Source organism: Saccopteryx leptura, chromosome 11 (genome assembly GCF_036850995.1).
Source record: "Saccopteryx leptura isolate mSacLep1 chromosome 11, mSacLep1_pri_phased_curated, whole genome shotgun sequence".
NCBI classification, from domain to species: domain Eukaryota; kingdom Metazoa; phylum Chordata; class Mammalia; order Chiroptera; family Emballonuridae; genus Saccopteryx; species Saccopteryx leptura.
In genome coordinates, this window is record NC_089513.1 from 46593875 (window position 1) to 46609005 (window position 15131).

General features: G+C 37.6%; 1 protein-coding gene across 2 annotated transcripts in view; it reads right to left on the reverse strand.

The window, feature by feature from the left end:
• The window catches only part of GREB1L (GREB1 like retinoic acid receptor coactivator), a 365704-nt gene that overhangs the window by 156362 nt on the left and 194211 nt on the right, over window positions 1-15131 (reverse strand). For both annotated transcript variants that reach the window (XM_066353134.1, XM_066353132.1), the window contains exon 3: window positions 1698-1805. The gene's annotated coding sequence lies outside the window, so the exon portion shown is untranslated. The remainder of the gene's footprint in view (window positions 1-1697; window positions 1806-15131) is intronic.

The window sequence follows — 15131 nt, forward strand, 5'->3', positions numbered from 1 at the left end:
AGAAAAATATTATATTTGCTCTTGATTCTAGTATTTACTCTCTTCTTAAACTACAAAATATGCAAGAAACACATTCAGGGAGAAACACAAGGTTTAATGCTATTTATCAACTCATATCCACTTCTATGAAATACACCTAAATTTAAAAAAATCTTCTATAATCCAGAAAAATTAAACCTCATGTGCCATTTATACCTTTTATATATTAAAATGAATTCAAATATAACTTCTAAGAGTTTTAAAATGTTGGTGTTTTTAAAGGTTTATAATATCCTGTGTGTGGGTCAGTCAAAAGCTAGTTAGAATAATTTCCAAATTAATGTAGGTTTGTTTTTTTACCCCTCTCTCCCCTACTTTCTGCTCCAAGGAAAGAAAAAGGTGCTATTTCAACAGTGCAAAATTCTTCACTGAAAGACAAACATGAAAATGATAAACATTTTGGAAAGTAAAGTACACTTCAAACCCTGTTCTTTCAGACCTATATTGACTCTTATAGTAGTTGCCAACATTTGGTAAGGATTATCCTTCCATTAGACAAAAGCAAGCATTCCTTAGATAAATCAGGAGTTTTTGCAGTGTGACTCATAAAACCTTTCCACAACACAGATTTTCAAGAGAATCCTTTAAGGTTTTAGGAGGCTGCTCCTTTTACTAAGTAACAAAATACACCCCATGGTGTCTCACTGACCCCACTCAGCTGTCCTTTGACCTCTTCAATTGTTGAAGCCTAACTCCAGGGCCCACAGAATTTGCCTCCCATATCAAAAAGGCAAATGTTGCTTCCTCCTAGCACCTGGTGTAACAAAATGCAACAGTTCTCTCTCTTCTGTCTCTTCAGCTCCCTCTCTGACCATTTTCCAGATGTTCCAGGCCCAAATGTTAAGCCAATAGTAGGTTTCAGGATCTGCATGGTCACCGTGAAGGAACAAACAGGGACCAGGCTGAAGTGGCAATGACCCTCTTGTTCTTTCTGGCCTCAAAAGGATACGACGGGTCATAAAAGAGGAAAAGATCTTTGGCCTCTCTTGGAAATGTCAGGCTATTTAAGCACATTGTAACTTCCAAAAGGAGAAAGACAGTCTTGGGTTATGCCCTGACAGTGGGGTTAGCTAAAACAGTACTCACAAGCGCTCAATTCTAAGTAAACTTTTTATTTTCTCTGGCATAAGAGGAAAAGAGCAGTATCATTTTTTTTTTTTCTATATCACGAGCCATCTAAAAATACAAAACACACCTTTATAAGAAGTTTAAAAACACATCTCAGGATAGTGTAGCACAATAAAAATTTTAAATGTATGTGGTCATTAGATATGGTTGGGGATTTCCTGCAGAGGACAATAATCTAGATAATTAATAATCATCTCTCATTAGATAATTTGAAAAATAAAACCAGAACTAACAAAGGGGAATACAAAACTGAATTCTTAATAATTCAGGCACGTAGGAAATATAACAAGAGGGTGTTGCAGGAGGAAAAACTTATCGCTGAATTTTTTTTTCTTTTCTTTTTTTGGGGGGAGAGGATGGGGAAGTGGAGAGGAAGTAGAGAGGGAGGAAGAGGAAGGAGAGTTCATAGAATATCTGGTTAATCAGTTTAAGGACAAAATATAGTAGCTTTATTTAAATTATAAATATACCTTCATAAAACAAATTGGATCTTGCAAATTTGGGGGGGCATATTTATAATGGTACAATACCTTGGTTTATTTATTAACATTTTTGTGTCACGATCATGATTAAGTTGGGATTTCAACACTTCAGGGAGTCTGTTGCCTAGAGTTTACTTGTTTAAAGCTTTTTTGCACCTGCAAAAACATAGAAAATAAAAACATACACATAAAGATGAGTTAAATTTCCAAATGTATTATATTCCAGAATACAATAATTTAAATATTCACAATTCTACAAAAATTACAATGAGAAATAAATGATCAAAATCTTACACAACTCCACATACATAATAACTGGCAAATACAGATATTCTTCCTTCTTAAATACTTAAATACTCCTCAAATAATCATTCATAATTATATATATTCAATTTCTGTTGTTCCTAAGTTTTTCCCCTTACTAAGTATAAAATGAATAAAAATCTGTCAAAGTCTGCATTTTTGGCAGGTGTTACCATAATGCTAAAAGCTCACAGACTTCTTTTTTTATTTTTAGAAATAAAATTAGTGGAAGATAATTTTCTTATTCTAAGCATAAATTTTATAATCTCTGATGTGTCTCAAAATTTACCTCACAAAGAACTATCAAAAATTTTAAAATAGCTAATATTGATTAAAATTGTACCCTACTTTTTGAAACTAATGTCTTAATAATTATTTCCAAGAGAAAAGGCATGCCAGAAGAAAAAGAGCTACTGTTTTTGAGTGGAATGATAATACCCTTTTGAGTGGTATAATTTTAGTAGAAATTAGGAGAAATAATTATGGGTGAAAATTAGTTTGTATATTATTCTGTTCCTTAGGTAGACTATGGTCAATATAAACAACTACACGGAAATACAGCCATAAAGCATCAAGTGAAATAAAAACTATTTGTATTGATTTTTATACATAACTTAGAAGTTTTTCTATTCCTTTGTTACTGTGTCTAAAGAGAAAATAAAAGATTTTCCTAAGAATGTACTAATTTCAATATGAATATTTATAGCACTAAAATATTTAAAGTGATATTAACTTATGCTTTCTTAAAAATGCTTTCATTTGACTTTCCTTTTATGCCAACTTGAAAGGGGGAAAAGAGAAAAGCACCATTTCAGATTCTGAAATAAAAATCTTTATCTTACCTCTCACACTGTCAGAAGAATGTCTTCAGGCAAAAACAACAATTAAAAATGGAAGACCCAGATTTTCAAACTCATGTATTTCCCACCTACCCACACACAAGTAGACATCCTTTTGTTAAGTCAGGAGTTTTGCTACCTACATCCAAACCCAAGATTACCCCATATGGTCAACAAGGTCAAACTGCATTACTGCCAATGAAACTACATGACTCCACAAGGACCTTAATGATTTTTAAAAAAGGTCAGTAATCCAATTCTAATAGCTTCAGAGTCTAAAATTGCTGATTTTTGGCCACGTGCTGCACATTTCACCTGCTAGTAATGACATTTTTGTATTTTCTTCTAATTACACTCAAAGCTAAGACCTTTGGCCTTGGGCCACAGACCCCTATTCAGTCTGCACACATTCTCTTAAATGACCTGATCCTTTGTTGTCACTCTTACTCTTTCATCTATTATTTACATCCATAGAGAAGGAAGATACTCTACCATTTGTATAGCTTAAAGCTTCTAATCATCTTAATTTCTTTACCTTTCAACCTATGGTCTTTTTCCTAGATGAGTGCCAAAAAGTTTGACAAAATAATTTTTTTCAACCACATTGTCCTCCTCCCCCAAGCCCTTCTTTCCCCTTTCTAGTCTCTGACCAAGCTCTTTCCTGTTCCTTTGCTCACACAGGAGGGAACCTGTATCAGTCAGGATTTACAATTGGGACTTTCGCCAACAAAACAAATTTCTAAATATATAGAAATTTTCCACCTTCTTCTGACAAATCAATAACAATATGTTTTTTTTAATCAAAGAGTCCATTAAATTAAATAAAAGATTGCTTAAAATAATAATTTAAACTTTGCCCCCAGCCTGCCTAAGGCACGGGCATAGAATTTCCAGAAGTCCTCTTGCAAAAATGTCAAAGAAGTTTCAGTATAAACAGTAAGGATGTTAGTTATGTGGCTTAAACTCTTTAAACATTTTCATATCTATAGTTGCTTACAAGAAAACATAGAGGAAGGAAATAGAAAAGAGAAAATAAAATGTAAAGAAATATTTTAAAGATGAAAAAATATTAAAATCTTTACATCTTAAAAGACTACTAATTCTCCAAACAGGAAACACCCTCACATAAAACATTCCATAGCATTGTAATTTCCCGACATTTTTCCCAGACTTTTTTTGTTAATGTCCAAACACATTTTGCAAATTCAAAGCACAGAATTGTTTACCATGATGCAGATGTCCTCCTCAGATCACAATAGCCACCAAAAGACTGATTTCCAAGTTGTTTATAAACTGACATCTGATCCATCTTTGCTCTCTCTTCCTCTATTGCTCAGCTTACTCTTGATTTCTAACGAACAGTATTTCCTTGTTGCCTGTCCTCTCTGCAGACCCTGAAGCCCCTTGTCTTTTCTTATTTTTCACCATTTGCTTCAACCAGCAGTTCACTGGAGACCAATCCATCTTGTAATGCCTAAAGTGACAGATGCTCTCAGGAACCACCACACTGCTGAGTGAACAAAAGATAACATCACCTCTGGGAACTCCAGAGAGAAATACAACTGCAACCTCAAGACAGGGACTGACTTGACAGACATTGGACCATAAACCTCTTCTAAGCGAAAAAGAAAACAATTGCCACACACACAAAAAAAAATCTGACACAATCAAAGGCAGAAAAGAGTGATTATTTGTGGATTGCCTTTTCACTCTGTGGCTCACTTTTTCCCCCTCAATGCTTTTATATTGGGGCAATTCACTTGCCAAGAGGAAAGAGAAGTTCTTGGGGTAAAGAAAAAGCCTTTCTCAAGTATCTTATTCAACAATATTCAAAGTGAAATTCATTCACATGTGTGTTCCAGTTATTCTAAGGTTTAGGATACAGCATTCTTAAGCCTGACCTTCTTGTTTGCATAAAACAATATCTGGACTCAGAAATGCTGACTCAACTCTACTGCTGTGAAAGGCATATGCATGCTTTGCAAATTAAAAATACATTAGAAATGAAAAAGCAATGTGTGACACAATGTCAACAATATGTGTAGCTCATTAAAAAAGCTCACCATTCATTCATCAGACAGCCTCCAACTTAGGTTAAAAAGACAGTTAACAAGAGGATTCTGGGAAGGACCACAGATCTCTTTCCTAACAAAGGAAAGGTCATTTTAACATCTCCCAGCAACAAACTAATGACAGAGACGCTGTAGATGTAGAGGACTCTGCCTGATGCTATCTAATGTTCTTTGTTTTTTGGGTTTTTTTTTTAAAGTATCTTATTTACAATCTTCATTCAGCAATAGGAAAATTTAAACTAACAATTAATTTTAATTTTAACCCTAACATTTATATGATTTATTTTTGAAGAACAGAAAACAAAAACTGACTTGGAAGGCAACTAAGAATATTGTGTGATCAATGTCAATTATGCAGATTAACAACCCGATTTCACAAAGGGTATCAAGTACCATAGAGGGAAATCTCCGATGCAGCTAAATATGATACATTATCATTTTGAAACAGGATAAATTATACAAATACCTGTTAAATCTAAAATAAAGAGCCAAATGCTCAAAAAACGTTATGTCAACTATACTTCTAAGAATAAAATAAGGATTAACAATTACATTTAAGACAAATATTTATAATTTTCTTTTAAATTTTTGCACAAAGAGCCTTTAAGTTGTAATACACACACACACACACATACACACACACATACACACATACACACACACATACACGTCACTTAACGATCCCTCTCATCCCCATTTACTGGAGAAAATACCAAATAAAACTTAAAAGATATTTTATCTCTTGGTTGAATTATTTGTGGAGTAAAAGAAAAATATACAATATGATCTTATTCTTTCTTAGTATTTTTTATGTCTCCCTCATTTCTTTAAATATTTTAGTGTATCTGAACAAATAGGATAGTAGAAATATTTCACAATCTCAGAGTTTTCTGGGTTTTATTTTATGCTGGCAAAACAGAATGCATATTAAACAAATGAATATGTAGAATTACATAACTCAAAGGGGAAAAGATTAAATAATTATAGACTGTTTAACATAGACTTGTTCTAATGTGGACTTGATCTTTAACTAGACAACTTTAACACATTGAACCTAAGTAACCTCCCAAACTCCTGATTCCAAAGTACTATATCCTTCAACACTCTCAAACTTTGACATTAATACCAAGTAAGAGTGGTGACTTTGGAATGACAGTTACATTGCGGAAGGCTCAAAAGAGACCCAGTTAAATGACCTACTTTTAAACACAATGGGATCGATATGCATGCAGGAAAAGTACATCCTAGTGGAAAGTTCTTATTGCCTGATTGATCAAAAACAAAACAAAACTTTTCCTTTTCAAGGGCCCCTTCCAGATCACAGTCAGTGCCAGAAATCCACACAGGAAAAAAATCCATCAAAATGAAACCCTAAAAGGGTTCACCCTTCACCATCCTATTTGCACTTCAAAAACCTGTAAGTCCTTCAGTTAAACCCCAGGGCTGAACTATTTCAATAATAAGAGAGGTGGCCAGCGGTGATTTATCTCCCATTTGGCCTCTGGACAGAGCTGTAATGTCTATGAGGCTTGCCTTCACTGACTCGAGCCCTCCCCCAGGTCTCAACCTTCATTTGTGCAGCTTTAGATCTGCAATACCTTAAAAACAACTCATATTCCCCTTCCAATCAGATGCAAGAACAATCTGTAACTCAAGATTTGGGTACATTTTCTTGGCAATGCTTTCACTGCTGAGTAATCAGAGCAGGTTGAAAGTACTAGGTTAAATTTCAAGTTCTTTGTTACATGTTGAAGAAGAAACTTCCCTAACTTTAGATTCCCTCTTCTCACATGTTAATTGTTGTCAGAACTTCTTAAGTGGTTTCCAATTTATACCTTGCTTTCCTTTACATTTTGAACCATATCAGGCAACTTCCTGCTGTGTTGTTTACCTAAATTTAAACCCTTACATTGTAAAATTTCTTAACAAATCCAAAATGTAGAGATTTCACAGGTCATAGAATCCTGGGTCAAAAAGACCTTAACAACAGATATCAGACCACTATGACTCAACTGATTTATTAAAACCTTGTTATCAAATATGTATTATAACTGTCATAACATATACTTATACAATTTTTCTCTAGTAAAATAAACAGCAAACAAATGTCAAGAGTTACTTAAACTGAAATATAGGTTCCAAAAATGACTAAATGTGCTGACCTGTAGTAGTGCAGTGGATAAAGCATTGACCTGGAATGCTGAGGTTGCTGGTTCAAAACCCAGGGCTTGCCTGGTCAAAGCATATATGAGAAGCAGCTACTACAAGTTAATGCTTCCCACTCATCCCCTCTTCTCTTTCTCTCATCTCACTAAAAATCAATAAATAAAATCTTTAATATATATATATATATATATATATATCCCAGAAATTATCAAATGTAAAACAAAGAGAATTATTCCTTAAAAACCAAGGATATTTTGTCACAAGGCATGAATTCTCTCTTTCAAAATTATGTTCAGGCCCTGGCCGGTTGGCTCAGTGGTAGAGCATCGGCCTGGCGTGCAGGAGTCCTGGGTTTGATTCCCAGCCAGGGCACACAGGAGAGGCGCCCATCTGCTTCTCCACTCCTCCCCCTCTCCTTCCTCTCTGTCTCTCTCTTCCCCTCCCGTAGCCAAGGCTCTGTTGGAGCAAAGTTGGCCCAGGCACTGAGGATGGCTCTGTGGCCTCTGCCTCAGGCTCTGTGGCCTCTGCCTCAGGCTCTGGTTGTGACAGAGCGACGCCCCAGATGGGCAGAGCATCGCCCCCTGGTGGGCATGCCGGGTGGATCTCGGTCGGGCACATGCAGAAGTCTGTCTGACTGCCTCCCCGTTTCCAGCTTTGGAAAAATACAAAAAAAAAGATTATGTTCACATGCCTCCTAGTATAGAAAGAAAATGAAAAATATATGCATTTTCCCCAAGATGTTCATTGTTTTTCATCTTCATTTAAATTAGAGTTTTCTAATTGATTCTTGATACATTCCCCCTGAATGCCACATTAACAACTTGCACTAAATGATTCCACTATATTGATTATAGTTCAAAAGTTGAAATTTATCAAGCTATTTCACTAACTTCATAAATTAGAGACTTTACAGGCAACTATATATGTATTTCATTTAAACCTAATACAGGTATCAGTTAAGTTTATGAGAATAAAATGAAATATATAGCTGATAAAGTACAAGAAGTACAAATTTTGTCAATTAAAAGAAAAAATTATTTATGTTTTTGGAAATATTTACCAATAAAATTATATTTCTTCATTAAAAAATAAACCACTAACTTTCTTATACTTCTTTTAGCTAAGATTTTCCATTTTCAGAGCTCAAACACTACAAATCTTAAAAAAAAAAAACAAAAAAAAAAAACCCTCCCAGCAAATGACTATTGCCTCGTACTAGGTTGATGAATCTCAGATTTGTATTTGAGATAAAATAAAAATTCAAACTGTTTATATAAGCCAGAAAAAATAGCTGAAAAAACCTAAAGTACATGAATTTTTATATCACTGGAACAAACTTTGGCAATAATAACTATATTCAGGAAAACAAATTTCTTACTACATGACATTTAAAAAGGAAGCTATCCTTGAAGAATCGACAGGAATAATTGATTTACCACAGAGGAAATATTCAATCTTCATTAAGTATTTATTCAGTACAATTGCTTGTTAGGTCTATTTAGACCTCAAAGAAGAAATAGTTCCTGTCTGGTAGGAATCAGGTCTTGAGAGAATTGAATGGAGATGAGAAGCACTTCCTCAAGTCATAAGACTGTCTTTCAAAATGACGTTGCTAAAAACTGAACATGTACTATAAAATGTATATCACTACTTTGAAATCTGACACCAAAAAATGTGATACTTAAGAAAGTATTAAGGTTTGATAGGGTAAGCAACTTGATTTTCTATTAATGTAGCATAATAAAATTTAGATATTAAAGATCTGCAGTTACCAACTCTTCTACTTTGTAACCATACTGGTCACCTATGTTTTCTGGGCCTATTTCCTTACCCATAAAATAGGAGATAAAAATGAATACAATTTTAGATTGAAAATACTATAGTGGTAATGGGGACGGGGAAGAGGTCCCATTCACAATAGCAACAAAAATAATATCCAGGAATCATCTTAATGGCATATATGTGATCACATCATTTTCTAAATTGCCAAACTTTATGTAGGTGATTTCAGTGGAAATTTATACACTCAAAAAAATATGCTAGGTTTCTCAAAGAGAATCCTAATCATTGTAAAAACAAACAAACACCTTTCTCAAACAAAATAATAAAGAATACAATTCCAATCAAACTATCAGTAGAAGTTTTGGGGAGCATTATTAAAACATCTATAAATTCTTAAGAAATATCAAGGAGGCCCTGGCCGGCTGGCTCCGTGGTAGAGTGTTGGCCTGGCATGAGCATGTCCTGGGTTAAATTCTCAGTCAGGGCACACAGAAGAGCACATCTGCTTCTTCACCCCTCCCCTCCCCTCCCCTCCCCTCCTTTCCCCTCCTTTCCCCTCCCCCCTCCTCTCCCCTCCCCTCCCCTCCCCCTCCTCTCCCCTCCCCTCCTCTCCCCTCCCCCCTCCTCTCTCCTCCCCTCTCCTCCCCTCCCCTCCCCCCTCCCCTTCCCTCCTCTTCCCCCTTCCCTCTCCTCCCCTCTCTTTTCTCTCTCTTTTCCTCCCCTCCTGTAGCCATGGCTCGATTAGGGCAAGCTAGCCCCAGGCGCTGAGGATGGCTCCATGGCCTCTGCCTCAGGTGTTAACAGCTCCAGTTGCAACAGAGCAAGGGCCCCAAGTGGGCAGAGCATCACCCCCTAGTGGTCTTGCTGGGTGGATCCCGGTGGGGGCACATGCGGGAGTCTGTCTCTGCCTCCCCTCCTCTCACTAAAAAAGAAAGAAATATAAAAGAAAAGATGGAAAATAACTTTTCAGACAAGGTTATAAGAAGAGGTGAATCAAAATGAAGGTTAAATCATGTTATAGAGGGTGTTATATTGGGTGGGACACTTGAATCCATGTTAACCCAATAAATTAACATTTTAATAAAGTGAAACAATAAAAAAAACGTGTTATGAAGAAAGAGCTATTGGCAATTTGACAATCCATACCACTAAATCCAAAGAACATTTTTCAATTCTCATCTAACATGCTTTCTTGGTAGATTTCTTGAAACTGTCTTTTCTTCTGTTGAATTTCATCTCACAAGTTCTCTGGTTTTCCTCCTCCTCCTCTATGCTGCTTCTCAATTTCCTCTACCACCAAGCCAACCGGCCAGGGCTTAATCATTTCAACTCTTTCTTAAAGCCTTTCCTGGTTTTACATTGCTTTGAGAAAAAATATCATACGTATCGCTGCCTATCTCTCCAGCCTTAGTGTTCTCTTCCTAAATGCTATACTCCAGCAACAATGACCAACCTTTAAACACTTACGGTCCCTCTGCCTGTAATACCATCCATCGTATCCTTTACTTTTACCTAGTTAAATTCCCTTTGTTTTTTAGATCACAACCTGCTACCTGATTCCCTTAGCCCTTTGCTAAAAGCTCTCATAGAACCTTATTCATCTCCTTCCTAACAATTCACTCACTTTTTTTTAAGCAAGAAGAGGGGAGATGGAGATACAGACTCCTGAATGTGCTCCGACCAGGATCCACCTGGCAACCCTGGTCTAGGGCCGATGATTGAATCAAGCAAGCAAGCTATCCTCAGCACCTGAGGCAGATGCTCAGACCAACTAAGCTATCCTCAGCTCCCAGGCTGATGCTCGAACCAAGTGAGCTACCTACCGGCTATGGGAGGGGAAGAGGGAGAGAAAGAGAAGGGGGAAAGGATAGAAGCAGACGGTTGCTTCTCTTGTGTGCCCTGACTGGGAATCGAACCTAGGATATCCATATGCCAAGCCGATGCTCTATCCACTGAGTAACTGGCCAGGGCACAATTCACTCATTTTTGAGCTATGTAATTTGTATCAATTGACTGTCTTTCCTATTAAATTCTAAGCTACATGAAGGTAGGGACTGCTTTTCTGTTTTGCCTGTTACAAAATCACAGAACCTATTTGTGTGTCTACACAGGAGACACTCAAAAATATTGTTTGAATTATTTTATAATTTAAAATGTAGGGATGGAACAAGAATGAGAAGTTCTCTGGCGACTGTCCAAAAACATTATATTAGCTATAAGAATTATTATATGATAATTGAGGCATTATAAAATAAAGGGGAAAAGAAATTATTCATTTGATAGTAAAATAATGGTCAACAATTTAAAAATAGCTAATAAAAAACTTATAGTAAACACTAGAAATAAATTCCAGAGAGAAAAAAGATTAAATATTCATTTACATGCCCACCCACACCAAACCACATAAAAAGTAAGAGGAAACAATTAAAATTTTATTATACTGATACTTACCATGTATATATAAAGATTTATTATGGTATCATAGTGAGAAATTATCTTTCTAAGCCTAGAAATCACAAAGAATGAGACTGAGAGGTTTGATTGGTAAAAATATAAAACTTCTATATATTTTATACCTAAAACAAATAAAAAGAAGTAATAATAAACTGAGAAAAATGTTTCTAGCTAATAAAGAGTTAATGGCTATTATGATTATAATGAAGCAAAACATTAATTCCCTCACCCTGAGAACAACCTAATATCCCATAAATAGTTAAGTACATTATAGTAACAGTAATAACCACTACTATTTAATGAGTACCTACCAAGTACATTATATACATTGTCTCATTTAACCCTCATAAATTTATCCATAATGGAGTATTATGTATCTATAAAAAGTATATTTTTGACATAGAATAAATACATAATATATGAAATGAAAAATGTTATAAAACTCATGATTTATATGATTTTACACATAAAACAATATCTAATGTGCAGCATGATGACTATAATTAGTAACACTGTATTGTGTATTTGAAAGTTTCTATGAGAGTAAACAAAAGTTTTCATCACAAAAAAGACAAAATTTATGGCCCTGGCCGATAGGCTCAGTGGTAGAGCATCAGCCCGGCATGTGGATGTTCCTCATTCAATTCTCAGCCAGTGCACACAGGAGAAGTGCCCAGCTGCTTCTTCACCCCTCCTGCCTCTCACCTCCCTCTCTCTCTCTCTCTCTCTCTCTCTCTCTCTCTCTCTCTCCCCTTCCCTTCTGTAGCCATGGCTCAATTGGAGCAAATTGGCCCCAGGCGCTGAGGATGACTCCACCTCAGGCGTTAAAAAACAGCTCCAGTTGCAATGGAGCAAGGACCCTAGATAGGCAGAGCATAGCCCCTTAGTGGGCTTGCCGGGTGGACCCTGGTTGGGGCACATGTGGGAGTCTGTCTCTGCCTCTCTGCTTCTCACTAAAAAAATATGACAAAATTTATAACTATGCATTTTGATGAATGTTACCTAGATTTCTTATGGTAATCATTTCGCAATTAGTTTCTAAAACATATATCCTTAAGATTTTCTTAATGCATGTATGAGCAAAGACAAATACATTCACTCTTTTCGATATTGCTTACTTAATTTAAAAAATATTTTGTTGAGCTCTCTGTTAAAGTACATAAAGATCTTCCTCATTCTTTTTTGTGGCTTCAGAAAATTCTCTGGCATGTATAGACCATAAAGAGTGGAGAGGATGGAGAAGGAGAATGACAAGGTGGGTCTGAAGAAGCCGTAAGAGGCTGGGGATGAAGCTTTTCATTTAGGAACATCTACTCCTAGAAGAAATAGAAAGAACACCTTTTCAGCCATTCTTTTCTCTGGATTTGGACTTTAAATTAGTGAAGGAGCCACATACTTCCAGTAAAAAGAAGAGGACCTCAAGCAAAAATATCAAATATGTATTTTTTCTTTCTTTCTTTCTTTTTTCTTTACGGAGACAGAGAGAGTCAGAGAGAGGGATAGATAGGGACAGACAGACAGGAATAGAGAGAGATGAGAAGCATCAATCATCAGCTTTTCATTGCGACACCTTAGTTGTTCATTGATGGCTTTCTCATATGTGCCTTGACCATGGGGCTACAGCAGACCAAGTAACCCCTTGCTCAAGCCAGCAACCTTGGGTCCAAACTGGTGAGCTTTGCTCAAACCAGATGAGCCCGTGCTCAAGCTGATGACCTTGGGGTCTCGAACCTGGGTCCTCCACAGCATCCCAGTCTGACACTCTATCCATTGTGCCACTGCCTGGTCAGGCTGTATTTTTTTTCCAACAAGGATATTAATTGGTTTTTCTCCCTCCATACCCCAAACTCCCACTACCAACTCTTGCCCACTTTCTACAGATGTTCTACCTTTCTTTAATCATTACCTGAAAAAAAACACACAAATCCAATCAGTTGTATATTATTGTCTTTGCTGATGACTCCTACTGTGATTGGCTATAAAGTCTTTTCTAAGTTGCTGCTGTCCCCTCGACCTCAATATGTCAACTTAGTATGTCCAAAATTAATATGTTCAAAACAAAACTTATTATTCTTTGAGTAAAAGCTATCCCTGTTTCCTGATTTCATTATTTTCATTGATTCACCTAGAAAGTACTGTGAACTGTCTAGGAAGGATGACAAAGACAATTCCTAATCCCAAAGAGAGATCCCAATCTAGAGGTGAAGACAGATCTGTAAATGTATAAATACCCACTAAAGGTACAAACAAAGTACTATAAAAGCACAGAGAATGTAGTAATTCTGACTGGAGAAATAAAGAAAATATCAGAGAAGATATGACATCTAGGTGGCTTTAAAGGATACATCAAACAGAACAGGGAGGATTCACATCAATGAAACAATGTTAAAGGCATGGTGTATCTTAGAAATACTGAGTTCACTGTTGGGGACAGTGGGTTGAGTTGCCAGAGAATAGAAAGGTAGGTCGGGGCCACTCTGTAAGGGATTAAATTCAAATCAAAAACTTGAATTTAATCCTAAAAGCAAGAGAAAGCCAATGGGAGTTTTTAAAAAATGAAAAAGCATAATCAGTTTTTCTAAAAATAGAAGGTAACTCCGAGGCGACTGTGAAAATTGAATTAGAAGGGTTCTGCAAGAGTCTAGATAGAGGTGATGGGACTGTGCATCCTTGGGGGTGAAAGGAACAGAGAAGCCGTTGGGTAGGCAGTTAGGCACTCAGGATTGAGCTCAGGAGTGGGGGCTGAACAAACAGACCCTGCAGACAGATAGATGGCTGCCACACAGATAGTTGCTATCCGTAGTGGTGAGGTTACAAAGGAACTGCCTCTGCAGACAAAGGATGTGGAGGAAGAGGGTCCAGCAGGGAAGCCTGTGAACAGTTTCAACAGGTAAGAGCAGTCAGGTAGGATCAAGAGTGAAAGCGTGCCATGTCATGTGGCAACTATTCCTTCAAGAAGTGTGGGGAACGAGGGTGGAAATAAACTGGTAGTTGTAAGAAAAAGAGTACTTAGAAGGAAGGTGCTCACAGGACAAAGTTCTTCCCTCAAAGAAAAGGGATGGTACAGAAGAGAGATGATTACTAGGATAAGGTTCAAGAGTGGATCAAGAAGGAGAGAGGGGCCCTGGCCGGTTGGCTCAGCAGTAGAGTGTCGGCCTGGCGTGCGGGGGACCTGGGTTCGATTCCCAGCCAGGGCACATAGGAGAAGCGCCCATTTGCTTCTCCACCCCCCCTCCTTCCTCTCTGTCTCTCTCTTCCCCTCCCGTAGCCAAGGCTCCATTGGAGCAGGGATGGCCCGGGCACTGGCCTTGGCCTCTGCCCCAGGCGCTGGAGTGGCTCTGGTCGCAGCGGAGCGACGCCCCGGAGGGGCAGAACATCGCCCCCTGGTGGGCAGAGCGTCGCCCCCTGGTGGGCGTGCCGGGTGGATCCCGGACGGGCGCATGCGGGAGTCTGTCTGACTGTCTCTCCCCGTTTCCAGCTTCAGAAAAATACAAGGGGGGAAAAAAAAAGGAGAGAGGGCAAAGAGCCACCCATGGAAGGCAGAACTCCAGGCCTGAGCCTGGATCCCCGAGGACAGCAGAGTTAACCTGCTGATCAAGCCACCAGCCTTAGAAATCTGCCTCCCAACTTTGTTTATGTGGGAAAAGAATAAACTTCTACCTTGTCGTTTGGTGTTTCCTGTCGTGCGCAGACAAATGTAATCCTAACTGATACAGGAGAGAAGGGTGCTGAAAAAATAAGAAAGCACCTCTCTGAAGCAGCGCAGGGTATTCAGAAGGCAAGAGCAATCTGGTCTTACTAGACTACCACGAGTGAGAGAGGAAGCGTTAGGAAAAGAGGATGGAAATGTAGGCCCAGGTGTGAGG